We start from the raw sequence: 26,379 nt of genomic DNA on the forward strand, positions 1-26,379 counted from the left end.
CATCATCATTATCATCATCATCCCCCTCCCACCCCCTCCGAGAGCAAGAGACTCTGTGTTGCTCTCTACTGGGAACTCTCACCAGGGCCCCTCAGAGAGAGTGAGTTGAGTTTTCCTTCCCACCCTGAGCAGAGCCCCCACAGCCGAAGACCTCTGGAATCCAGCCACAGCCATGCTCAAGGCTCCTCTCCACATGTTCAGATGAGCCTCACAGATGAAGAAACCGGAAGAGGAACCCAGGTGTGTGGGACTCAGGGCTGAGACCTTCAAGCCTGCTCAGATTGGGACTGGGCCTCTTCTGCCTAGATCCCCCATTTTCCAGTATCTAGGCGCTCACACCCAGAAACTACCCATGGGGTCATATCACCCCATCAATGGCCAACATCCAGAGCAGCTTTTTTTAGTCATCAACATTGGGAAACAACCCAAGTGTCCAAGACCATATGATTGTATAAAGAAACTAGAACTCATATACAAAATGAAATACTACTCAGCTATAAGAAAAATAAAACCAGCAAATATATTGCCATGTAAATGAAGCTTCAGAGTATCATGCTGAGTGTAGACAGACACAAATCTCTTTCATATGCTGAATGTAAAGAAATAAATTAGGGAATTAATAAATACCCAACAGCAACAGACACTGAGAACTTCTCTTCAGAAGGAAGCTAGCCACAGAGGTGGAAGGGTGGGTGTGAGAGACCTCGGGACAATGATGGACAAAAGTGGACCCCATGGTGGCAGGTAAGCTACTGGAACAGCTCATGTACGAAAGCCTACAAATAGCAGTTTGCAAACCACAGTGCCTCTGAAAAGAACAAAAACACACAAATAAAATAATAACACATATGAATAAAACATTATGAACAAATCTGAATAATTATGAAGGTGTAGGGTCAACATGTAAAATAAAATATGCAAATTTGCTTTGCATATTTTATTTTGGTATTAGGTTCAAAAAAAGTGGTTAGCAGACCAAGAAGGAGCAAATAGGGGCCAAGCAATAATTCAGCGGGTGAGTACATGTGTTGCACACGGCTAATCTGGATTTGACCCCCAGCACTCTTTTTAGTTCCCTGAGTATGACCAGAAGTGATGATACCTCAGTCCAGAGTCATTGCACTGAGTATTGCTGGGTGTGGTCCTAAAATACAAAAAAGAAAGTAGCAAATAATATGTTTAAGTTTGCTTCTTCAGCACAGGACTTATTTTATTCAGAAACCAAAAGCATACTAGTGAAAAATATTTTATCCAGAAGTGTAACATTAAAATGATTCACATAATGGGACAGTCTACTCCTAAGAAACATACTATTGTAACAGTGAAGAACATTTGCTATAATGTGTGGAATATGTCGACTGAGTAATTCTGCATCTGACCCATCATTGACTAGGAACATATCAAACATAACTAAATTCAATAACAAAAATAAGTAATAATTGATTCCTGAATTATTATGTCGGAGGCATTGAAAGTAGTTTTATTTCATGGAACAAAATTCATTTACTGCTGGGGAAGAGATATTCCTCTCATACAATTAAACAATTGATACAAAAAGAAACAGAAATAAGAAACTCATGGCATACTCTGCCTTATCCTTTTCAAAGGTCTTTTATGTCATCCTCTTTTATGGTTTCTGTCAAAACTTTAACATAGTTAAGTTATTTTGCTGCACTTCCATAAACACAAAAAAGTCTCAATTAATAAAAATGCTATTAAAACTTTTTAATAACTTTTGTGAGACTCCTGTAAGAAATGAACTGCATTATAAATTCTGTATTTTGGCAGGATAATTGATATGAAGACAAATCTATTGTAGTTCACTTAACTACTTAAAGTTTAAGTTATTGTATAGTTTTCCATTTTCAAAAGACGCCCACATGACTCTGATGGATGTGAAAGTACAACAGTTGCTTCCTTTGTTTTACGACCAACTGACATATTTATGTCAAATGAGAAAATTTGCATACATGTGCTTTAAAAAAATAATTTATTATCATGAGTATTGTGAGTTTAAGAATCACTAGTTCTATCATCTCATTCCAGGATAAAACTGCTCAGTAAACAAGGACTAGAAGTGATCTTCTACAACTTGATAAAAAGTATCTACAAACACTTAATAATATCATAGTTAATGTTGAGAAACCAGACATCTTCCCACTGAAATCAAGAATAAGACAAAAGTGCACATGTTCTCATATAATATGCTAGAATTAGTATAATATTGTTAATATTGTACTAAAAGATCTAATGACTATAATAAAATAAGAACAATAAACAAAATTTTACAGGTTGGGAAGAAAGAAATCAAATTTGACCACAGAAGATATAAAAGGTTATATGGAAACCCTAAGATACATTTTTAAAACATCTTAGAACTAATAAACTATACCAAATTTCTAAATTACAAGATTTGTATACAATGGTCATTAGTTTTTCTATATAATGATAAAAAATGAAACTTTAAGTTCAACAAAGAGATGATTTAAATTAGCACTCTCAAAAAAATTGCAGGGGCCAAAAATAGTATCATTGTATCACTATATCACTATCATCTCGTTGTTCATTGATTTTCTCAAGTGGGTGCCAGTAACATCTTCATGTGTCCCTGTCACATGCTAGTGTAGCCCCATGGCAGCTCCTTGCTCCAGGAACACAAAGAGCACATTGTTGTTACTGTTTTTGGCATATCAAATACATCACATGTAGCTTGCCAGGCTCTGCCATGGGAGGGGGGGGGGATAAATAAATAAATAAATAAATAAATAAATAAATAAATATAAAGAGGTCACACACACAGGATTATTGAAATAGCACAGGATTTAAATCTGATTCCTGCATGTGGTTCAGTCCCTGATAGTTGAACTCAGTTCAATCATGTAGTTACCCAAGCACAACCTAGAGGTTCTTCAGGGCTGCTGGGGGAGGTCTGTGACACTGGATAACCTCACACTGGTCCTGGTGGTCTCCGGCACTGCATATCTGGAGCAGCACTGACCCCTCAGCCCATAGATTGAACTGCTGTACCCGTGGACTGAGAATTGCTGCGAGTGGTTCTTGGGTCCCCTGTGCACCACTTAGGTGACCAGAACAAAATAAAAATGCATAAGATAAATATAATAAAATAGTTATTGAAGCAAAGACCTTATAGCCTTCATAAAAATTAACTCAAACTGGATCATACATGTAAATTTAAAATGCAATATTATAATAACAAAGAGGGAAATCGATATAAATTTGGATTTGGTCATGAATTTTCAGGTAAAACCAAAGCATAATACAATGAAAAAAAAACCTGGAAATCTGGACTTAATTAAAATGACAACTTTTTTTTTTTTTGCTTTTTGGGTCACACCTGGCCATACTCATGGGTTACTGCTGGCTCATGCACTCAGGAATTACTCCTGGCCATGCCCAGGGGTCCATATGGGATGCTGGGAATCAAACCCGGGTCATTCGCATGCAAGGCAAATACCCTACCCGCTGTGCTATCATTCCAGCCCCAAAATGACAACTTTCTGATCCACAGAGAATACTCTCAAGAGAAACAGGAGAACAAGATAAGCAAATATATATATATATATATATATATATATACTTGAAAAGGACATATGATAAAGCACTATTATTAAAATATTAAAAGAATTCTTTAAGCTCAAAATAAGGGAACAATCCAGGGGCTGGAGATATAGTATAAGGAGTAGGGCGCTTGCCTTGCAGGTGACCAACTTGGGGTTTAATGTCAGGTATACCATATTGTCCCTTGAGCACCACCAAAAGTAATTCCTGAAGGCAAAATGAGGGGTAACTCTGAGCATAGCTGGGGGTGGCCCTGAAACAACAAAAATAGAAAGCTAATCCATTGCTTAATATAAGAAAAAAAATTAACAACATACCTCAGCAAGGAAGATAAAAGCTGCCAGTAAAGCTAGAGGCATCTTTAAAGAGTCAACATCTTGGTCAAACAAACAGAAACAAAGATAAACAAATAGCATTACATTGAATTAAGATATTTCTGTGCCTTAAAGGAAGGAAAAACCAAAATACAAAGATATCCCACAGAGTGGGGAAAAAATATTGCCCACCAGTCATCTGTGAAAGGGTTAATATCCAAGATATACAAAGCACTGGTAGGTGTTAACAATATTAAAAAAAAATGTAACCTTATCAAAAAATGAGAGGAGATGAAAATAGACTTGCTCAAAAAAGACACAAATGGCTAAAAGGCATATGAAAAAAATGCTCTGCATCACTAATAATTAGGGAATGTGAATCTAAACAAAGATACAATATCACATCACCAGAGAGACTGGCTCATACTGAAAGGGGGAAAAACAATCATTGTGGTATGGATTCAGTGGAAAATGGACCCTAAATTCACTGCTGGTGGGAACGTTGACTTTTTGAAAACAATAGGGACACAAACCCAAAATCTAGAAATTGAGCTTCTAAATGATCCAGTAATTTCATTTCTTGGAATATGCCCCAAGGGCTCCAGAGCAGATAAGACATTTATTTGCACTCTATGTTTAATGAAGTACTATTCACTGTAGTCAAAATCTGGAAATAACCCAAGTATCCAAGAACAGATGACTGCATAAACAAAGAGCATGTACCCAGTAGAATGCTACTCAACTATGAAAAAGATGAAAGTATGACATTTGCTGCCATCCAGATGGATGTGGAGAGTAGCACACTGAATGAAGTTATCCAGGAGAGGGAGAGACATAAAATGATCTTTCTTGTATATATACATATATAGACATAGTAAGAAAAAAACCAAATGCTCAAAATATACAGATCTTTCTCATATATATATATATGTATATATATATATAGTAAGAAAAAAAAACAAATGCTTAAAAGAATTAGAACCTAAGAACTTGTTTATAGAACTGAGCTTATCATGGTAGGGGGAAGATAGGGTAGTATAAAGACAATGGCAGAGGAGGGTGTGGTGGATGTCCAAACATTGTGTGTTTAAACCCTACTATTAACAGTATTATAAATTACAGTGCCTAAAATAAAATAATGAAGTTCATTAATACAAATTATTTTTGCCTAAGAAAGTAATTACATGTGCCTCCTAATTCTTCTGAGACCAGATGGTATGTGTGTACCATATAGAAAAGGTTCATTGCTCCATTGATCTGCCTTGGTTTTATTTAGCAGTCTGGCTGTGGTATTTTAGTGTTGGCTCTTTTATCAGGTGTTTTGTGGATTGCTTTTTGCTCACCTCTTTTTTTATTGAATCACCATGAGATACAGTTACAAATCTTTCATATTTGAGTTTTAGTCATACAATGATCAAACACCCATCCCCGCAGCAGTACACATTTTCCACCACCAATGTCCCCAGTATCCGCCCCCCAAGCCAACCCTCCCCCTGTTTCTATGGCAGACAATTTCCCCCATACTCTCTCTACTTTTGTGCATTATGGTTTGCAGTATAGATAGATACTGAGAGGCTATCACGTTTGGTCCTTTATCTACTTCCAGCACATATCTCCCATCTCGAACAATCCCTCCAACCATCTATGATTTAGTTATATCCTCTCCATGCCTTCTCCCCCAGCTCATGAGGCAGGCTTCCAACTATGAAGCAATATTTCTGGCTCTTGAGTCTACTGTCCTTGGGTGTCAGTCTCATATTATGTTATTTTATATCTACAAATAAGTATGGTTATTTTATGTCTGTCCCTCTCTTTCTGACTCATTTCACTTAGAATGATACCCTCCAAGACCACTTTTAAGCAAATTTCATGACTTCATCTTTCCCAACAACAGCATAGTATTCCATTGTGTTGATGTACCAAAATTTCTTCAATAAAGTCGTCTGTTCTTGGGCTCTCAGGTTGTTTCCAGATTCTGGCTACTGTGAACAGTGCTTCCATGAACATACAGGTGTAGATGTCATTTCTACTGTGCTTATATATACTCTCAGGATATATTCCCAGAAGCAGATATAAAACTCTTCTAACTGACAGAGATCTCCCTCCTGGAGTTCCTTGTATAGTACAGATGCATCTCTCCAAGCTAATGTCTTTATTCCTCTGTGAATTGTTGAATTGTTGAGATATAGCTCTTTCCTCATCTAAGATATTTTCTTTATTGAATCACCTGAGATACAGTTACAAATTTGTTCAGTCATACAATGTTCCAACACTGTTCCCTTTACCAGGGTACATTTCCCAACACCAGTGTCCCCATTTTCCCTCCCACCCTCCACCCCCAACACTCTGCCTCTATGAAAGGAATTTTTATTCTTTTTCTCTCAAAATCTTTCTCTCTCTATCCTTTTGGGCATTATGGTTTGCAATATAGGTGCTGGAAGCCTACCAAGTTTATCCCACTACTGGCTTCCAGCACTCACTTTTTGTCCTGGGTGATGAGTTCCAGTTATCACTGTCATAGTGGATTTCTCTATCCTAACTGCCCTCTCCTATACCTCACTTGTGGCAAGCTTTCAGCCATGGGCCAGTCCTCCTGGTCCTTGTTTCTGTATTCTTGGGTATAGAAGTATAGTAGAAGACATAGAAGGAAACTTCCAACTATGTTTTCTTATCTCCCCAAAATGAGTGCAATCATTCTACATTTATCCCTCTTCTTCTGACCCATTTCGTTCAGCATGACACTTTCCACTCCCATCCAGTTATAAGCAAATTTTATGACTTCATTTTTCTGGTGACTGTATAGTATTTCGTTGTGTAGATGTACCATAGTTTTTGTATACAATCATCTGTTTTCAGGATCTTGGATCGCCTCCAGATTCTGGCTATTGTGAACAGTGCTGCAATGAACATAGAAGTGCAGATGACTTTTTGGCAGTATGTTTTTGAGCCCCTGGGATATTTTTCCAGAAGTGGAAATTTAGAAGAAATTTAGAAGAAATGATTTATTTACAAGAAGTCATAGGCAGAACCTTCCATAATATTTGAAGCTAAAGGCATCTGCAAAGATTAAACACCACTGACCAAGTAAAGTGGAAGCAAAGATAAACAAATGGGACTACATTAAACTAAGAAGCTTCTACAACTCAAAAGAAATGGTGACCAAGATACAGAGACAGCCTACAGAAAGGGAAAAATTATTTACTCAATACCCATCCGATAAGGGGTTAATATCAAAGATATATAAGGCATTGGTAGAACTTTACAAGGAAAAAAATTCAACCCTATCCAAAAATGTGCAGAAGAAATGAACAGAAACTTCCTCAAAGAAGAAGAAATACAAATGGCCAAAAGGCATATGAAAAATACTCTACATCACTAATCAGGGAGATGCAAATAAAAACAACAATGAGATATTATCTCACACCACAGAGACTGGCACACATCAAAAAGAACAAGAACAGCCAGTGCTGATGTGGATGCAGAGCAAAAGGGACTCTATTTCGTTGTTGGTGGGAATATCAACTGGCCCAGCCCTTTTGGAAAATATGGCCAGTCATCAAAAAACTAGAAACTGAGCTTCCATATGACCCAGTATGATAGTTTCTTTTGAAAATCCACTCTGTTTTCATGATATGCAAATGTTTTCATGGGAAACATTTGCAGACTATAAGTACACACCTCTTTCACCCTCCAGCGAACTCTAGGTGTGCACACTGCTCACCCGCAGCTATGATCTTTGCTTCTGGAAAGCACCTAGTTCTTCTTTAACCTCAAGAAGACCTCGGACACAGTTCCTTGATCCTAAAACTGTAGAGAAGTGATGTGAGCTTTCTGAGTGGTTCCAATTTAATTACCTACAAACTAAGAATAAAGCTCCACTCACTCTACCCTTCACCCTGGGCAGGATCAATGTGTAACTCCCATGATTTGAGCATCTTTATTGGAAAAAAACATTCTTAAATTTCTAATTTTCCATTTAAGACCTCTATACAATTGATAAAATAACAAAGGTAAATTCAACCTAACAACAACAAAACCCCAGACTTCTCAAGTTTCCTATGCAAATCTTGTGAAAACTATTCACCAGCTTTCTTTGAACTAAGTATTCAGAATTCACCACTTTCTTTTGCTTCATACTTTTTAGCGATGAGGTCTAAACAATGAGTTCAAAGAAGATCTATTTTATGTTTGTTTTAGTTTTGTTTTGGGGATCACATCAGGCTGTGCTCAGAGCATTCATCGATCATGCCTGATGGTGCTTAGGAGATTAAACCCAGGTTGCCCATGTGCAAGGCAAATGACTTAGCCACTATACTATCTCCTGAACACCAAGAGATCTATTTTAACATCTTGCTATATATATATATATATACTTATATATGAAGTTACTTTATATAATATTTCCAAATTTTTAATACATACCACTTTCTACAATAAAATATTAGTGCACAAGTGACTTCTAGATTAGGAGAAACTATGTAGCAAACATGTACTTTGGCCATGCTTGACCTTAAGATAAACTCCACTGCCACTTATTTCAGAGAGGTATGGGTGCGAACTTTTAAAAGACTGACATAGAGCTAAGAGTTTGAAGTATGGAACTAAAATATGTGCTGAGTATTGCCAGGGAAAATATTTTTCTGAAGAGCCTACAAAATCCACTACACCTGAAAATGAGTTGGTGTGATCTTCAATACTCTGTAGATGTATGCAAGTGATGTAGCACTGTAGCACTGTCATCCCGTTGTTCATCGATTTGTTCGAGTGGGCACTAGTAACGGATTCATGGTGAGATTTGTTGTTACTGTTTTTGGCAAATTGCATATGCCACGGGTAGCTTACCAGGCTTTGCCATGAGGGTGGGATACTCTCAGTAGCTTGCTGAGCTCTCCAAGAGGGATGGAGGAATCAAACATGGGTTGGCCACATGCAAGGCAAATGCCTTACCCGCTGTGCTATTGCTCTGGTTCATAATGATGTGAAAAAAGAAACTCAATTTTTGGATTTGTGATTTATGTATCTGATATGTGTTTATCCTCACAATTGTCTCTATTCCAACTGAATGCACCAATATTTAAAAGTGCTTAAAATTGTGGTAAACAAAACAAAGCTGAACCATTCCACAGATGGCTCATTAGCAGGAGGGTAGTGATGAGGAAAGAACAGCACCTTGGGAAAATGTTCCTCCTAGTTTCTTCAATATGCCTCAGATCAGATGATTTTGTTCTTAAAGCTATACAGTGTTTCACTGTGTGTTTAATTATGAAAGTTGACATAATGTTATGGCATTATTGAAACAACCTATGTTAACATAACATTAAAAAATTTCCTTTGAAATACTTATCCTGTTCCCAGAACATTAATTAGTATTATACTGCAATTTAAAAAGTGGAAATAATTCCATGATTTTTAGATTTCTACTTATTATAGATTACCTTAATTGAATACCTATATCAATGAAATGAGCTGAATTCTGAATATGGGTGTTCTAAGTAGTTATAAAAAGAAGAAGTCATTCCAAAGCATTTGTAGGCATTAAAAGGTAGTAATAGATGTCCTTCGTGAGGCATCCCAATGGAAAACCTGTAAGAGATTAAAATTATGCAGGGATTTTGGGAAAATATAGAGAAGCATATATAATTTTAGAATGATACAAAAATATCTTTGAGAATCCTAAAGAAGCTTCTTTCTGCTAGGGGTTGGGGCATACTAAGCTTCACTAATATTTGCCATCATAATAAGATCAGAAATGTGATGGATTATTGGAGATTAGAAGGGGCTGCAATGTATTGTGATATTATTTTTCTTCAAGGCTGATTATAGCCTTTATGCCTCCTGATAATAACACACACATAAATTTCTATTTTTTCTCAAGCTTTTATTAAATCATAGTGGTAGCCTTTGAAATAAATTAACAAGCTGCTTTGCAGAAGTATAAGAATAATCAACTATAAAATAACTGTAAATTTACAGAAAGATGTGCAAAAACATATGTGAGTATGTGGTAGCAATGAGAAGGTGGTGGTATGCATTTGTTGCCTTTTAATTTTTTCCATTTATATGGAAACATTGAGGAAATAAAGAAAAAATAAATTTGACTTCTGGGAAAGAAAGCAACCCTAGAAAAATGTGAGTCAGGCAAATGCAAATTTGATGGGTTAAATAGATTTTTCTAGGTTTAATGATTTTTAACATTTAAAAGGATAATAATAGCATTTTTTATCTTGTCAACTTCCACAAAGCCGACATAAAAAATAATAGGATAAAGAGAAAATAATAAATGAACAAATAATAATATGCCTATTGAAAGAAAGAAGTTCAATTCCAGATTCATACCTTAAAAGAATGAAAATGATGGAAGGTATTTTATTCACTACTTTGGAACATTATTTATTGCTAAATATTTAAATCAAAAGTAGAAATCTATGAGGGAGCTTTTGGTATAGGAAGGAGAGTGCCTACAGGGCTCCTACAGGGTACCCATTACTACATTGGCATGTTGCATATGTAACTTTCTTCATGTTGGTTATCTTCAATGCTAGACTGATAAATAGCTAAATGATTCCATAAACTATGTACAGCAATAACAATGTAAATGAGACATTAGCCATGAAAGTCTTTATGTGTCTCACATTTAACATCCAGGGCAGATCCTGAGAGGCTAATTAACAACTGAGGTCATTTTGACTTTCAGTAGGCTGTGCCTTCCCTCACCTCAGGGAGATTATCTTAGGTCATATATGCTCTCTCACACCACCCATTAAATCTTTGCTAGAGCGCATAATTTCCACCTTTAAAACCTTTACATTTATTCAAGTTCAGTGCAGAATAAAGCCTCTCTCAAGGTAGCCGATCTTAAACCCACTTTAATCATACTCCCTCACATTCTACGATTTGGGTGAAATTTCCCACTGTATTTTTATTATGTGATATCAGATATCAGGTTAAGAATTTAATCACATTGAACCTGACTAGAACAGGAGAGTTTATATTAAGGCATGGAACACAATAGATCATTCTCAGAGAGATGGAAAACGGCTGACTTGTGGAAGCTGAAAAAAATGAAATAAATATAGTCAGATAAATCAAGGAACATTCTTTAAACTAAAAAAAAAAGGATTATTTTCCCCAAAGACATGGCATAGTGCAATATTTCATTTGAGTTTAAAAGATATGAGAGAACTTATTGTCCATCTTAATAAAATAGTAATTGGGAAAATAAATTTGAGAAAATATGGGAACAAAGCAAGATTTTTATATAGTCTTATATGATCCTTTATTCTTTCATGTCATTTATATAAAAACAGAAACTATGTAAAGTAAAATATATGTAAGACTAATCTTAGCATAGCAATCTCACTGCACTAATAATAGCAGAAAGGGAACAAGAGGAAGAAAGTCCAGCTTTGCAACGTGCAAGGCAAATTGGGAAGTAAGAGACAAGAACTGTCAACAAACTTGAGATGTCAATTTGATGACCATGGAGAAGGGGCTGTACTTTATGTTAAATTATTGATTTGTTCACTTAGATCTATAGTGAAGGCAATAGGGGAAGGTATTCTGAAGATCTATTCAAGAAGGTGATAGGGGAAATGTTGGGAAAAATAACTTCTCTTTGTGATGAGATCTTAGTCGGGAGGAACCAGCACTCTTAAGGTATGGAACTGCCATGCTGCTAACCTTTCTCCACGAGGTTTGACAAATGGTCTGCTCCTACCTGGGTACTCCCAGGAACTGACATAAGTGTAGTTATTAGAAAGGTCCTCCACAAACTGAGTTACCACTTTTCTTCCTCTCACTTCCATCATTAATCTTTATTTGGGCTACTGGGTGCTACACAAAATAATCACAATCCATTTCTAGGGGAACAGTCTAAACAACAATGGAGAGAGAAGTCAGAGAAAAATATTGAAGGGATAGGACTGTAACTTATAAAATAGTAATTTCTAGGTCGGTATAGTTTTAAAGGAAGGAGAGGGATGTTAAATGAAAAAAGAAAAAGCAAACTTGAGTCACTTTCAAATGAAGGGAAATAATAAATCTCCAAACAAAGAGACATCCTTATAAATTGCAAGAATGGAAACTTGGTTAACATGAAGGACATAGGAAGAAAAGAGAAAAATACTTTTAATTTAACTAGACAGGAAAATATGTAATAAGCATAATAACTTTATCAAAGTGAAACCAAAACAATCACATCACTGTCACTGTCACTGTCATCCCATTGCTCATCGATTTGTTTGAGCAGGTACCAGCAGTGTCTCTCATTGTGAGACTTATTGTTACTGTTTTTGGCATATCCAATACGTCACGGGTAGCTTGCTAGGCTCTGTCATGTGGGTGGGATACTCTTGGTAGCTTGCTGGGCTCTCAGAGAGGGGCAGAGGAATGGAACACGGGTCAGCCGTGTGAAAGGCAAACGCCCTACCGCTGTGCTATCGCTCCAGCCCACACAATTGCATGTAAACCATAAATTGTATGGTAAATATAATTTGGGGAAAATAATAAGATACTTGTATTTGAGCCTACTGCTGAAAATAAATGAGAAGAAATGAGAAGAAATTTACTGGACAACATCATCAGTATCACCAGAAGATAAATGAGTGACAGCTAGAATCTAGGGATGAATCCATGATCTACACTTAATGATACCTATGCATTTTTGGTTTCCCCTATACTTGTATGCATGTGTGTAGGGAGCCATCTTACAGAGCTTGGCTCTTATTGTCTAGTCAAGCGGAGGCTGCTTGGGATTCCTGTGATCTTATCATTTCACCACTTGTCTCACTAGCCAACGGCCATGCCTGATCAACATTTTACTATTGTTCCTGTGGGGGTCCAAGCATGCATACCACCCCCTCCCACCAAGAGGTATAAGTATTGTAACTGCTGTGAATAAACTCTCTCTCTCTCTCTCTCTCTCCTCCTCCTTCTGGCTCTGCGTCTGTTCATTCGGTTACGTCCCCTCCTTAGCCCCATGAGGGGTCCTCCCTGCGGGACAGGATGGGACCCCACATATGTGGGAGCAGTGTATTGCTTATAATAAATGTTATACATAAAAGATAACAGGGCACACATTATTACATTACATGCAACGTTATGTCTATCTTGTTAAAGGGCTCTCATTGTGGGCAATGAACAAACAAGCCATCATGTCAAGCAATGTGCATGGAGAAGACAATGAATGGAGGAATGCAAGAGTGGCCTCCAACATTTAGTTGTCCAGGAACAGAGACCCACATTCTAGTGGTTCATACTCAACTGATTTTTCCTACACCTGATCCTTTCCCATTTGAACCTTAAATGAGACCAAAACCTAAGTGATATCTGGATTTCTCACCCATAGGATCTGTGAGAAAATAAATATGTCTTTATACACATTTGTACAATACTAAGTTCATTGTATAACAAAGGCATATCAATTAATCAATAGTACAGCCAGCTCAATATTCTCCAGGTAAAGGAAACATAGAATATATTGCTTGACAAAAAGATAATAATTTTCTCAGTTTAACTTGTGGTTGATTAGATCTATGGGTGTGGAGCATAGGGGGTAGGGCGTTTAGCTTGCACGAGGCCAACCCGGGTTGGATTCCTCTGTTCCTCTCGGAGAGCCCAGCAAGCTACTGAGAGTATCCTGCCCACATGGCAGGGCCTGGCAAGTTGCCCGTGGCATATTGGATATGCCAAAAACAGTAACAACAAGTCTCACAATAGAGATGTTACTGGTGCACGCTCGAGCAAATCAATGAACAACGGGAGGACAGAGCTATAGACAATGTTAGATCTATGTGGATTTACAACAGCTTTGGGATGAATCTTTTACTATTGTTACCAATGATATAATTAATAACTGAACATTTTTGTGTGTATTTAGCACGTAGAATTTATCTCCTTATATGTTTCCGCTGAATAATAGGAAATCTTGGCAAATTCTCCAAAGGCACAATTACTAACACTCATAAAGAGCATAAATAATATAACCAGAGGATGTGTATTATTACCCAAAATATTAGAAGAAAGGCATATAACTAGAAGCTTTAAGTTACAGAACATTAATAAAAATTAAAATAATTAGTGAAACTTTTAAGAGTTTATAGATATTAATTGACAATATATGTGTGCCTCTTATAATTAATGATGTGTATAGTAACACCTTGAATCTAAAGAGCTACTTAATTGTGTAACCATATTTCCTAGAATTTAATCACAGTAGATATTATTCAGGTCACTGATTCCTGATTCCTTTCTAAATGTAGTTATCTTGCCTTTGAATCATTTATCTGGACTTGGAGATGGATATGTTTATGTTACTAGATAATTATAATAGCCACGTTCAATAGAACAAGGTTTATTAATTTTATTAGATCATTATAATCTTCACCATCAGTAGACAAGTAATAGTTTCACTGCTCCAATAACAAGACACATTGTATCTGCAGTGAGAAACTGCCATTTTCACAAAAGGAAATATGACTTTGTGTATCTTTTACTCATTAAGCTTTGAAATTCAACTTATTGGGAAATTTCCTGAATTTTTTTTCAATAAGCTTCAAAGGATTGGACAAGAAATTGGGCAAGTAAAAAATAGTCTTCTATTCCATTTTGGAGTGTAGAAAGAATTTGCTTATTTCTTTTTTCCTTAATAACTTCATGGAGAGAAACATGAAAAGAAGTTGAATCACAGTTGCCTCTTATTCCCATGATCAAGAAAATTTAAAAAAAAACCCAAGCAAACAAACAAAAACAGGAGCAGAAAAAGAATACCCTATTACATTAAAAATAAATGACATTTGAGCTTCAGGAAGTACAAATAGAGAATAGCTACAATCGTTACCTTTGGTCTCACCTTTTCCTAACCTATAGAAATCAATATTACTAAAACCACCACCAAGAGATAACCTGTATTAACTATGCCTATACCATAGCTTTATTCCCTTGTTTAATAATTTGTTGATGACATCCATATTGAAATATGCATCCCGATTTAAAACAAAGAACATTTTAACCTATAAATTCACTCTCATTTGGGCATCTCACATTTGCATCTCAAACACCAAGTGAGTTTTTTGTTTGTTTTGGGATCAACCAAGCTGTGCTCAGGGATTTGTCCTGGCTCTGAGAATAACTCCTGTGTGACCATATGGGGGCCTGGGATGTAGCCCCCATCTGCAGCATGCAAGGCAAACACCCTACCTACTGTATTGTAGTTCAAGTCCCTCAAATCAGTATTTGTATAGTTTCCTCTTTCAATCTCAAGCACAATGCTAATAAAGTGAAGTTTACTTCTTTCTAGTGATTAGGCCCTCCTTCCCTATTTAGTTTCCAACAAAGTGTTCTGAAAAGGTAGTTTTAGCTCTAAGAGTATCTTTTGGAGCCTGGAATCTCTACCTGGAGCTCTGATAATGCACAAACACTGCCCCAAATGTCATTTCTTCCTAATGACTCTGCCCTGTCTGGGCCTTATCCTCGCTGTTAAATACGACCACTATCATCTGAATCTAATGTATCTTTGCTTACAATTAGATTATTTGTGTTTTCATAGTACCTTTAATGCCTATTATTTATGTTTGAACACTTAAGGCTAAAATTTTGTCCCAAGAATTAAAAAATTTAGATAAATGAAATTTCAATATAAGTTAACTTCTGTCACAATTATTTTACATACATGTGTTAGTATGGAGAACTAGATCATGACCACTAAACACACCTCTTTTCCTTTTTATTTGTGTTATTCATTTTCTTTCATTTTACTCCCCATCCCATCATCTCAACATTGCTTTCTGTGCCATCTTCATATTTTTCTCCCCTCCATGAAACTTCTGTCGAGTTTCAGAGTTTGTTGAATGGCAATGGTTATCTGGTCTAGTCTGTTGCTCAGTATAGGCAAAGGATCATTTCTATATTTTTGGCAAAAAAGGATGACATTCAATGCATTAATAAATTCATTCAGGGTCAAGGTGCTTACATGCAACCAATACGAGGAAAATTTCCAGAACCACAGTGTCTCTTTAGCACCACCAAAAGCAACCCTTGAGCACAGAGTTTAGAATAGTACCAAAGCAACTTTGGTTGTGTCCCCAAACCTCCTTCTCCTTAATATAATTTTGCTTTTGAGCCATACCCAGAAGTGCTTTGAACTTACTCTTGGCTCTGTGCTCAGGAATTACTCTTGCCAGTGCTCAGAGAACCTTTTGGGGTGCCAAGTAAAGAACCTAGACTGCCTGCTTGCAAAGTAAGTGCCCTATTTACTATACTATTGCTCTGACACCCTCCCATACACATCCGAATTCTTATTAAAGATATTTTTTAAATTCATATAGAAGTCTCTGGCCTCATTTATAAATTGTCTCTTTACATTTTCTCTTTGACATCATAACAGCAGCTTGGTAATTTGAAAAAGTTTTCATATAGCTAATGACAGCACTAAGAATATTTTGATGAATTTCAAAATAAATTACATGTTTAGAATATAGGGCACAAATGCAAAACCTTTTAAAGTATTGGCACAAGAGAGAAGGGACTCCGAGCCAGGGGTGCCCTAGAGGGGGCGGGTGAGATCCTCCTGCACCAAGGGACCCAACTGGCCTCCACTATCCAACTGCTGCCATGCTCCAGGCCACTTTCCACACACTCGGGAGGAGCCTCATGCATGAGTGAATATATATATATATATATATATGTATATATATACACATATATATGTCCCTTTACATATATAAAGGGACATATATATATATACATATATATATATATATGTACATACCTCTCAGAGAACCCAGCAAGCTACCAAGAATATCCCACACACATGGAAGAGCCTGGCAAGTTTCCCCCACTCACCCCCCAGCCCCCCGCCCAGGGGCGTAATCAATATGCCAAATACAGTAACAATAACAGTCTCATTCCCCTGACCCTGAAAAGAGCCTCTAATCATTGGGAAAGGCAAGTAAGGAAAGGCTGCTAAAATCTCAAGGCTAGGACAAATGGGGAGTTACTGGCTCCTGCTCAAAAAAATTGATGAACAATGGGATGACAGTGATACAGTGATACAGTGGCATAAAAGAAAGGTATAAGGTTTAATTTCTGTAAAAATAAATCTCTAGTTCCTATTGCTTATCTCACGTAATTCCTTCTCAGTTAATCTATGGAATCAACTGGCATAAATTCGTGTTGATATCTGAAATACATTGATTTACTGAAGAAAGTAGACTTTTCATATCTTAATAAATTGATGAATAAGGCATGGAGAAAATAGTAACTTAATATCGCTGTTGTTCCCAGAAGGACACGTGACTTAATATTAACTTTTTTTTTAATTTATTTATTTTTAATTAGAGAATCACCGTGAGGGTACAGTTACAGATTTATACACTTTTGTGCTTATACTTCCCTCATACAAAGTTTGGGAACCCATCCCTTCACCAGTGCCCATTCTCCACCACCCGTAAACCCAGTGTCCCTCCCACCCTCCCCAATCCCATCTCCCCCCCACCCCACCCTGCCACTGTGGCAAGGCATTCCCTTCTGTATTCTCTCTCTAATTAGCTGTTGTGGTTTGCAATAAAGGTGTTGAGTGGCCGCTGTGCTCAGTATCTAGCCCTCATTCAGCCCGCAACTCCCTTCCCCCACATGGCCTTCGACTACAATGTAGTTGGTGATCGCTTCTCTGAGTTGACCTTTCCCCGGAACGTGAGGCCAGCCTCGAAGCCATGGAGTCAACCTCCTGGTACTTATTTCTACAGTTCTTGGGTGTTAGTCTCCCACTCTGTTATTCTATATACCATAGATGAGTGCAATCTTTCTATGTCTGTCTCTCTCTTTCTGACTCATTTCACTCAGCATGAAACTTTTCATGCCCATCCACTTGACTACAAAATTCTTGACCTCCTTTTTTCTAACAGCTGCATAGTATTCCATTGTATAGATGTACCAAAGTTTCCTCAACCAGTCATCCGTTCTGGGGCATTCGGGTTTTTTCCAGATTCTGGCTAATGTAAACAGTGCTGCGATGAACATACATGTGCAGATGTTGTTTCGATTGTACTTTTTTGCCTCTCTGGGATATATTCCCAGCAGTGGTATTGCTGGGTCAAATGGGAATTCAATATCTAATTTTTTGAGAGTCGTCCAAATTGTTTTCTAGAAGGGCTGAACCAGTCGGCATTCCCACCAGCAGTGAAGAAGGGTCCCTTTCTCCCCACATCCTCTCCAACAGCGGTTGCTTTTGTTCTTTTGGATGTGTGCTAGTCTCTGTGGTGTGAGGTGGTATCTCAAAGTTGTTTTGATCTGCATCTCTCTGATGATTAGTGATGCAGAGCACTTTTTCATGTGCCTTTTGGCCATTCGTATTTCTTCCTTGGTAAAGTTTCTGTTCATTTCTTCGCCCCATTTTTTGATGGGGTTGGATGTTTTCTTCTTGTAGAGTTCAACCAGTGCTTTATATACCATTGATATCAACCCCTTATCTGATGGGTATTGTGTAAATATCCTTTCCCATTCTGTGGATAGTCTTTGGATTCTGGTCACTGTATCTCTTGCGGTGCAGAAGCTTTTTAGTTTAATGTAGTCCCATTTGTTGATCTCTGTTTTTACTAGATTGCTTAGTTCCGTGTCACCTTTGAAGATACCTTTATCTTCAATATCGTGGAGGGTTTCGCCAACCTTGTCTTCCATGTACCTTATGGTTTGTGGTCTAATGTTGAGGTCTTTAATCCATTTTGATCTGACTTTTGTGCATGGTGTCAGGTCAAGGTCTAAACCCATATTTTTGCATGTGGTTGTCCAGTTGTGCCAGCACCATTTGTTAAAGAGGCTTTCCTTGCTCCACTTCACATCTCTTGCTCCCTTATCAAAGATTAGATGGTCATACATTTGGGGTTGTGTGTAGGGATATTCCACCCTGTTCCATTGGTCTACGGCTCTGCCTTTGTTCCAGTACCATGCTGTTTTAATTGTTACTGCTTTGTAGTAAAGTTTGAGGTTGGGGATGGTGATGCCTCCCATCATCTTTTTCCCAAGAATTGTTTTAGCTATCCTTGGACGTTTGTTATTCCATATGAATTTTAGGATTGCTTGATCCACTTCTTTGAAGAATGTCATGGGTATACTTAAAGGGATCGCATTGAATCTGTATAATGCTTTAGGGAGTATTGCCATTTTGACAACATTGATTCTCCCTATCCACGAGCAGGGTATATGTTTCCATTTCCTCATGTCCTCTTTGATTTCATGGAGTAGCGTTATGTAGTTTTCTTTGTAAAGGTCTTTTACTTCCTTGGTTAAGCTAATTCCGAGGTACCTGATTTTCTGGGGCACGATTGTGAATGGGATTGCTTTTTTCATGTCCCTTTCCTCTGCCTCATTGTTTGCATATATGAAGGCCATGGATTTTTGGGTATTGATTTTGTAGCCTGCAACTTTACTGTATAAGTCTATTGTTTCTAAGAGTTTCTTAGTAGAGGTTTTAGGCTTCTCTAGATATAGTATCATGTCTCTGCAAATAGTGAGAGTTTGATTTCTTCCCTTCCTATCTGGATGCCCTTGATCTCTTTTTCTTGTCTAATAGCTACCGCAAGAACTTCCAGTACTATATTGAAGAGGAGTGGTGAGAGTGGGCATCCTTGTCTTGTGCCTGATCTCAGAGGAAAGGCCCTTAGTTTTTCCCCGTTGAGGATAATGCTTGCCGTAGGCTTGTGATAGATGGCTTCGACTATCTTGAGGAAAGTTCCTCCAAACCCCATTTTGGCGAGGGTTTTCATCATGAAAGGATGTTGGATCTTGTCAAATGCTTTCTCTGCATCTATTGATATGATCATATGGTTTTTATCTTTACTTTTGTTGATATGCTGGATTATGTTGATTGATTTCCGAATGTTAAACCATCCTTGCATCCCTGGGATGAATCCCACTTGGTCGTGATGTATGATCTTTTTGATGAGTTGTTGGATCCTATTTGCTAGTATTTTGTTGAGGATCTTCGCATCGGTGTTCATCAGGGAAATTGGTCTGTAATTTTCTTTCTTAGTGGTGTCTTTGTTTGCTTTTGGTATTAGGGAGATATGTGCTTCATAGAAACTGTTTGGGAGAGTTCCTGTTTTTTCAATTTCCTGGAAAAGTTTGAGGAAAACAGGCAATAGGTCTTCTTTAAATGTTTGGAAGAATTCGCCAGTGAAACCATCTGGGCCTGGGCTTTTGTTTTTGGGGAGGTTTTTGATTACCGTTTCAATTTCCTTAACATTGATGGGTCTATTCAGGTATTCCAGGTCTTCTTTCTTCAGTGTTGGGAGATTATAGGAATCGAGGAATCCATCCATTTCTTTTAGGTTCTCCTTTTTTGTGGCGTAAAGACTTTCAAAGTAGTCTCTAATGATCTTTTGAATCTCATTGGTTTCTGTTATGATGTCCCCCTTTTCATTTCTGATTCGATTTATTAGAGTTTTCTCTCTTTCTTTCTTTGTGAGACTTGCTAGTGGTTTATCAATCTTATTTATTTTCTCAAAGAACCAACTCTTTGTTTCATTGATCTTTCGGATTGTTTTTTTGGTTTCGATGTCATTAATTTCTGCTCTAATTTTTATTATTTCTTTCCTTCGGTCTGGTTTGGGGTCCTTTCTCTGGTCCTTTTCTAGGGTCTTGAGTCGTGAAGTCAAGCTATCTATGTGGGTCCTTTCTTCCTTCCTGAGGAATGCTTGGAGAGCTATAAATTTTCCCCTTAACACGGCTTAGCTGCGTCCCATAGGTTTTGGTAGCTCGTGTCTTCATTCTCATTTGTTTCTAAGTATCTTTTGATTTCTTCCTTGATTTCCTTCTTGACCCACTCATTGTTCAACATGGAATTGTTTAATTTCCAGGTGTTTGATTTGATTTTCCGTATTTGTGGGTGGTTAGCTTCTATCTTCAGCGCATCGTGGTCTGAAAAGATGGTTGATACAATTTCTATTTTTCCGATTCTATTGGGGTATGTTCTGGGGCCCAGTACATGGTCTATTTTTGAAAATGTTCCATGTGCACTGGAAAAGAATGTGTATTCTTTCTTTTTGGGGTGTAAGGCCCTGTATAGGTCTATTAGGCCTCTCTCTTCAATTTCTTCATTCAGAGTCAGTGTTTCCTTGTTGAGTTTTGTTCTTGTGGATCTATCTAGAGGTGATAAGGCCATATTGAAGTCTCCGACTACAATTGTGCTGTTAGTGATGTCCTCTTTGAAGTCTGTTAGGAGTCGTTTTAAATATTTAGCCGGTCGTTTGTTAGGAGCATATACGTTTAAGAGTGTGATTTCTTCCTGTTGTACATATCCCTTGATAAACAGAAAATGACCTTCGCTGTCCCTTTTGATCTTTTTCATCCTGAAATCTATGTTGTCGGATACCAGGATGGCCACTCCAGCTTTTTTAAGGGGGTTGTTTGCTTGGAGGATTGTTTTCCATCCTTTGACTTTGAGTCTATGTTTACTCTGTTTGTTCAGGTGTGTTTCTTGCAGGCAACAGAATGTTGGGTTTAATTTCCGGATCCATTTAGCCACTCTGTGTCTTTTGATAGGTGCATTTAGGCCATTGACATTGAGAGAGATTATTGTGATGTGGTTTTGTGTCATCTTTCTGTGGGATTTGTTGTTCTTATGGGGCTCCTCCTTGTCTTACAGTAGCCCCTTTAGACCTTCTTTCAAGATTGGTTTTGAGTCTATGAAGTTCCTGAGCTGTTGTTTATCCGAGAAATAGTGTATGGTTCCTTCGAGTTTGAGTGAGAGTTTAGCTGGATAAAGTATTCTAGGTGAGGCATTCATTTCGTTGAGTTTTTTCACTATGTCCCACCATTGTCTTCGGGCTCGGAGGGTTTCTTCTGACAGATCGGCCGTAAATCTGAGGGGTGCTCCTTTGTATGTGATTTCCCTCTTTGACCTTGCTACTTGTAGAATTGTGTCTCTATCTACAGCATCCGCCATTCTGACTATGATATGCCTTGGAGTCTTTTTATTTGGGTCTCTTTTTGCTGGCACTCTTCGGACTTCTTGTATCAGGACGCCTGCCTTCTCCAGCTCTGGGAATTTCTTAGTGATGATGTCTTTGACTATGTTTTTTTCATTGGGGTTACTTCCCTGTGGTTCTGGTACTCCAATGATTCTTATGTTGTTCCTCTTGAAGTCATCCCCCAGGGCTCTGATTCGCTCTATAGCCATTTTGAGGTCTTTGGCCATTATTTGTTGCTGTCTGTAAGCTTTCTGCAGCTCATCCTCAAGCTCGCTGATTCTGTCTTCGGCTGTAGTCATTCTGCTGTTGAGGGCATCTAGTGAGATTTTTATTTCATCTACCGATTGCTTTATTTGTGAGACTTCCGTTCGAAGGTTTGAAATTTCTGCTCTCATTTCTGCTCTCATTTCTTCCTGTATTTTCTTGGTAGACCGTTCCAGCGCTTGATTCATCTCCTCCCTTAATTTATTGGATGTCTGTTCCATAGTTGCTTGGAGTAGGTCGACTTTCCTCCATATTTCCTCTCTGAATTGTTTATCTGAGAGGTCGTAGATGTTGGGAGACTCTTTTGAGGTTTCTAGTATCTTTTCTTCTCCCTCTCTTCGTGGAGGGGATTTTCGCTGTTTCTTCATATTGTCACGGAAGTGCAGAGTTGGAACCTTAGAGTTATTTATTCCTCTTCCTTTTTGTGGGAAGAAGGGGCTCCAATTGTGCTAGACTTCCCTTATTCACTGATAGCTTTTATACTGTCAGCCTAAGCTAATGGCTATTTTGCGTAAATGTTTGAGATCGCAAAAGTGAGTTTTCAAAGGAATACACAGTACGGATTGAGCTGAGGTAGCAAAGAATAACTGCGGCCGCGTTAGCGTTGGCCGCTCTGAGAGGAGGCCACGCCCACTTTAGACCACGCCCACTAAGACACAGGCCACGCCCCCAGTGTCTTCCTGTTGATGGGGGGGACGTGCGCAGTTACAAGCCGGTTCGGGAGACAGGGTGCGCCGGGCGAGCAGGGAGTGACTTCAGAAACTCGGGAGACGCAGACGGCAGCGGGAAGTGGGGGAAAGGGAGGGCCTCAGGGAGTTCTTTGAAGGAATGAATTCTATCAATTGTGGCCAAAGGAGAAGGCATGGAATGGTAAAAAAAAATAACTGCGGCCGCGTTAGCGGCCTGTGCTCCGGAAAGAGGCCATGCCCACTTTTTAGGCCACGCCCCCTGAGATGAGGACACGCCCCTAAGCAGCAGAGTGGGGATTGGTCAGGATCCGACGGCGGCGGCGGAAAGGTGCCAGGCAGGGGCTTCAGGAGAAGCCCCGAGCTGCGGCGGGCAGGGGGCGGTGAGGGGAATATTAACTTAATATTGTGATTGTTCCCAGAAACCTTGACCTCTATACCTCAATGTTTATAAAAAATTAATATATTCATTTTTAAATAGCATATTTTTATGAATGAGCAACTAGACTACAAAAAGATTTTCATTCATTTAGAAGCCAATATTCATAATTCTATGTATAATAAAAATTTTAAATGCACAAAATAAATCAACAAATATATTTCTAGAAAAATTTTTGCTTTGAAGTATTATACTAAAAATTTTATAAATTAGACAAGATATTAGTACACATTGTATATGTGTATATATGTATCTTATCTTCCATGATAATTTAAAGGCCTTTTAACTGACAGTTGAAAAATCAACAAAAGGAATCCTACAGTGTAAATCACTGACAATTTTAGTATTTTCTCAGAACCAGTCATGCTCGTGAGTTTAGGATTTTCACATGTATCTCAACTTCTCACCTTAAAAAAGTTAAGGTTGAATTATGACATGATACTTTTCACCTTTCTGCAAGTAAAATGTCCAATTTCTCACAATGTGGAATGATATACACATAATGAAGTGGGAACATAGAATATGGATAAATTCATCTTAAGATAAAACAAAATCTTCTGAAATATTATTGGTTCTAAGTGTCCTGAGAAGGAATGATAACATATATCTGTGGCCCATAACAGATTTAGTGGATTAAAAATGAGTTTATTCTTTTTGATTGTACAGAAAAGCTTAAATTTGAAGCATATTGCCAAGAACTCTCCCTACTGAGATTAAATTAGTACTGAAGACTGATTTGCTGTTAACATATCAAACTTCAGCAAGTGTAGTGCTGACGTGTCTCTATGTCACAATTACATTTAGTTGAGATATAAGACTGACTTTACATATGTCTAAAATGGATAAATGATTCTCTCAGCTAGATTGTTTCTGTTCTCACTCAATTTATCAGCTTTTTATCTTCATGAAGTAAAAAGACAAATTCCCTAAACTGCATTCCAATTTGTAGGGAGTTGGTGGACTTGTAAGATCCCTTTTAATATTTTCCTTAGAACAAAGTAATTTTAAGTATTTGAAATAAGATTTTTTATTTTGTTTTATTTTGTGGTCACACCTGACAGTGTTCAGGGGTTACTCCTAGTGCTTTGGGGTAACTACTGATTATCACTCAGAGGACCATGCAATATTGGGCATTGAACCTGGCCCAAACTAAGTCAGACATTATTTATACATGTCTCATGACTAACACTTTTTTCAATCAAACTGTACACTTCTACGCAGGAATAGGCAATTTTTTAATGATGGATTACATATAAATATTTCAGGCTTTATAGTTAAAGTTTCTACCATAACCAGCCAACTCTCTTCATATGTCAGAAGAACAGTCATCAAGAAAACACAAAGAAATTTCATTTCTGTATTGGAAATCACAATAAGGATTTTAAAAAGAAAAGAAGAAAATGCTCTGTATTTGAATACAATTTTATTTACAAAAAATAGATGTCATGTTTTATTTGCCTGGAAGGCCATAGATTGCCAACTGCTCCTGAGAGATATGCCTATCTATGTAGGAGGGCAACGCGTATCTGGAAATAGAAGTGCTAACTCAGTCTATACCAGCCAAGGCAGCATTACAGCCTATCATGAGAGCTCCCTTGCACTTAACTGCTAGTAAATCCTATAGGATTAGAGACATTTATAGAACCCTCATGATATCTGATTTCTCTTAACAACTCCTGAATGGCTTGATGTCTTTTATCTTTTGGAGGTGAGAGAGGAAAGACATATCCAGCAGTGCTTAGAGCTTATTTCTGGCTCTGTGTTCAGAGTCAGTGCTCAAGGGCCGTATACTATGTCAAAGACTGAACAAGGGTCAGCCATGTATAAGGCAGATACCTTAAAACCTTTACCATCTTTCCAATCTTGTTCCTTACCCTTTGTTCTTGAACATTTCTGTAAAGGTAACAAGAGCAGTCTCTATAACGCTTGTATGCTATATTTGTGTTATTGTTGCTAAGGAAGATTATGTCAGCTAACATTGTCTAAAATTATTCCCTGAGAGACAAAATAATAGTTGAGGAAGAGGTTCCAGTTCTTTATCTTTGAAAAATAATCATATTTAAAAATTTTATCATATATAGTTTTATGGCTGGAGCAATAGCACAGTGGGTAGGACGTTTGCCTTGCATGTGGCCGACCCGGGTTTGATTCCCCCATTCCTCTTGAAGAGCCCAGCAAGTTACCAAGAATAACTCACCCGCACGGCAGAGCCTGGCAAGCTACCCATGGTGTATTATGCCAAAAACAGTAACAAGTCTCACAATGGAGATGTTACTGGTGCCCGCTCAAGCAAATCTATGAACAACAGGATGACAGTGCAGTGCTACAGTGCTAAATAGTTTTATATTTTCTGAATGGACCAGAAAGATAGCACAGGGGTTAAGGTGCTTCCCCCTTTTGATCCTTGTCCCTACATATGGTTCCCCAGAACACTACCAGGAATAATCTGTGAGCACAGAATCAAAAGTAAGCCATGAGCTCTAATAGATGTGGTATACCTCAAAAAATTATCACAGTATAATGCAAAAGAGTCCTACCTCATTGCTTGGGAACATTTGTAATGCAATGTGCTAACTTCATTTGCTAAGCATACACAGTCCAAGAAAGCTGTGCTAGTTGTCACTGATCAGAAGAGAAGTGAGCCACAAAAGCATAAGTGTGTGTATAAATAAGTGCAATAGACTAAATGGACTGTTATATATTCATCCAATTTTTAAAGAAATTTTCTCAGAGACATATAGTATTAGATCAGTTCTATGCACAGATAGAAGGAGCACATGTTCATATGGATGTATCTTCTGCTCTCCTTGCAAGCCATTTAATAGAAAGCTAATGTTATTCATGGAATATGTAATGTCATAACTTCAAATGGACTGGAGAGAATATATAAAAGTTTCTAAAATATATTTAATTCTTCAGAAGTGTGTGGTCAGCCTGAATGCTACCATTTAAAAGCAAACAGGTAAAAGGCATTGATTTTCAAACACTGTGCTGGAGAGAAGTTGGGGTAAGCATCACAGTGATGGATGTTATCCAAGTTGCAGATGAGTTGACTTAAATGAGCTAGGTCAGAGATCAATATGTTTTCTCTCAAATCCTGTGGCACTGTTCAAAAGAAGCAATTCCTGGGCTGT

The sequence above is a fragment of the Sorex araneus genome, chromosome 2, assembly GCF_027595985.1.
Source record: "Sorex araneus isolate mSorAra2 chromosome 2, mSorAra2.pri, whole genome shotgun sequence".
Taxonomy (NCBI): Eukaryota; Metazoa; Chordata; class Mammalia; order Eulipotyphla; family Soricidae; genus Sorex; species Sorex araneus.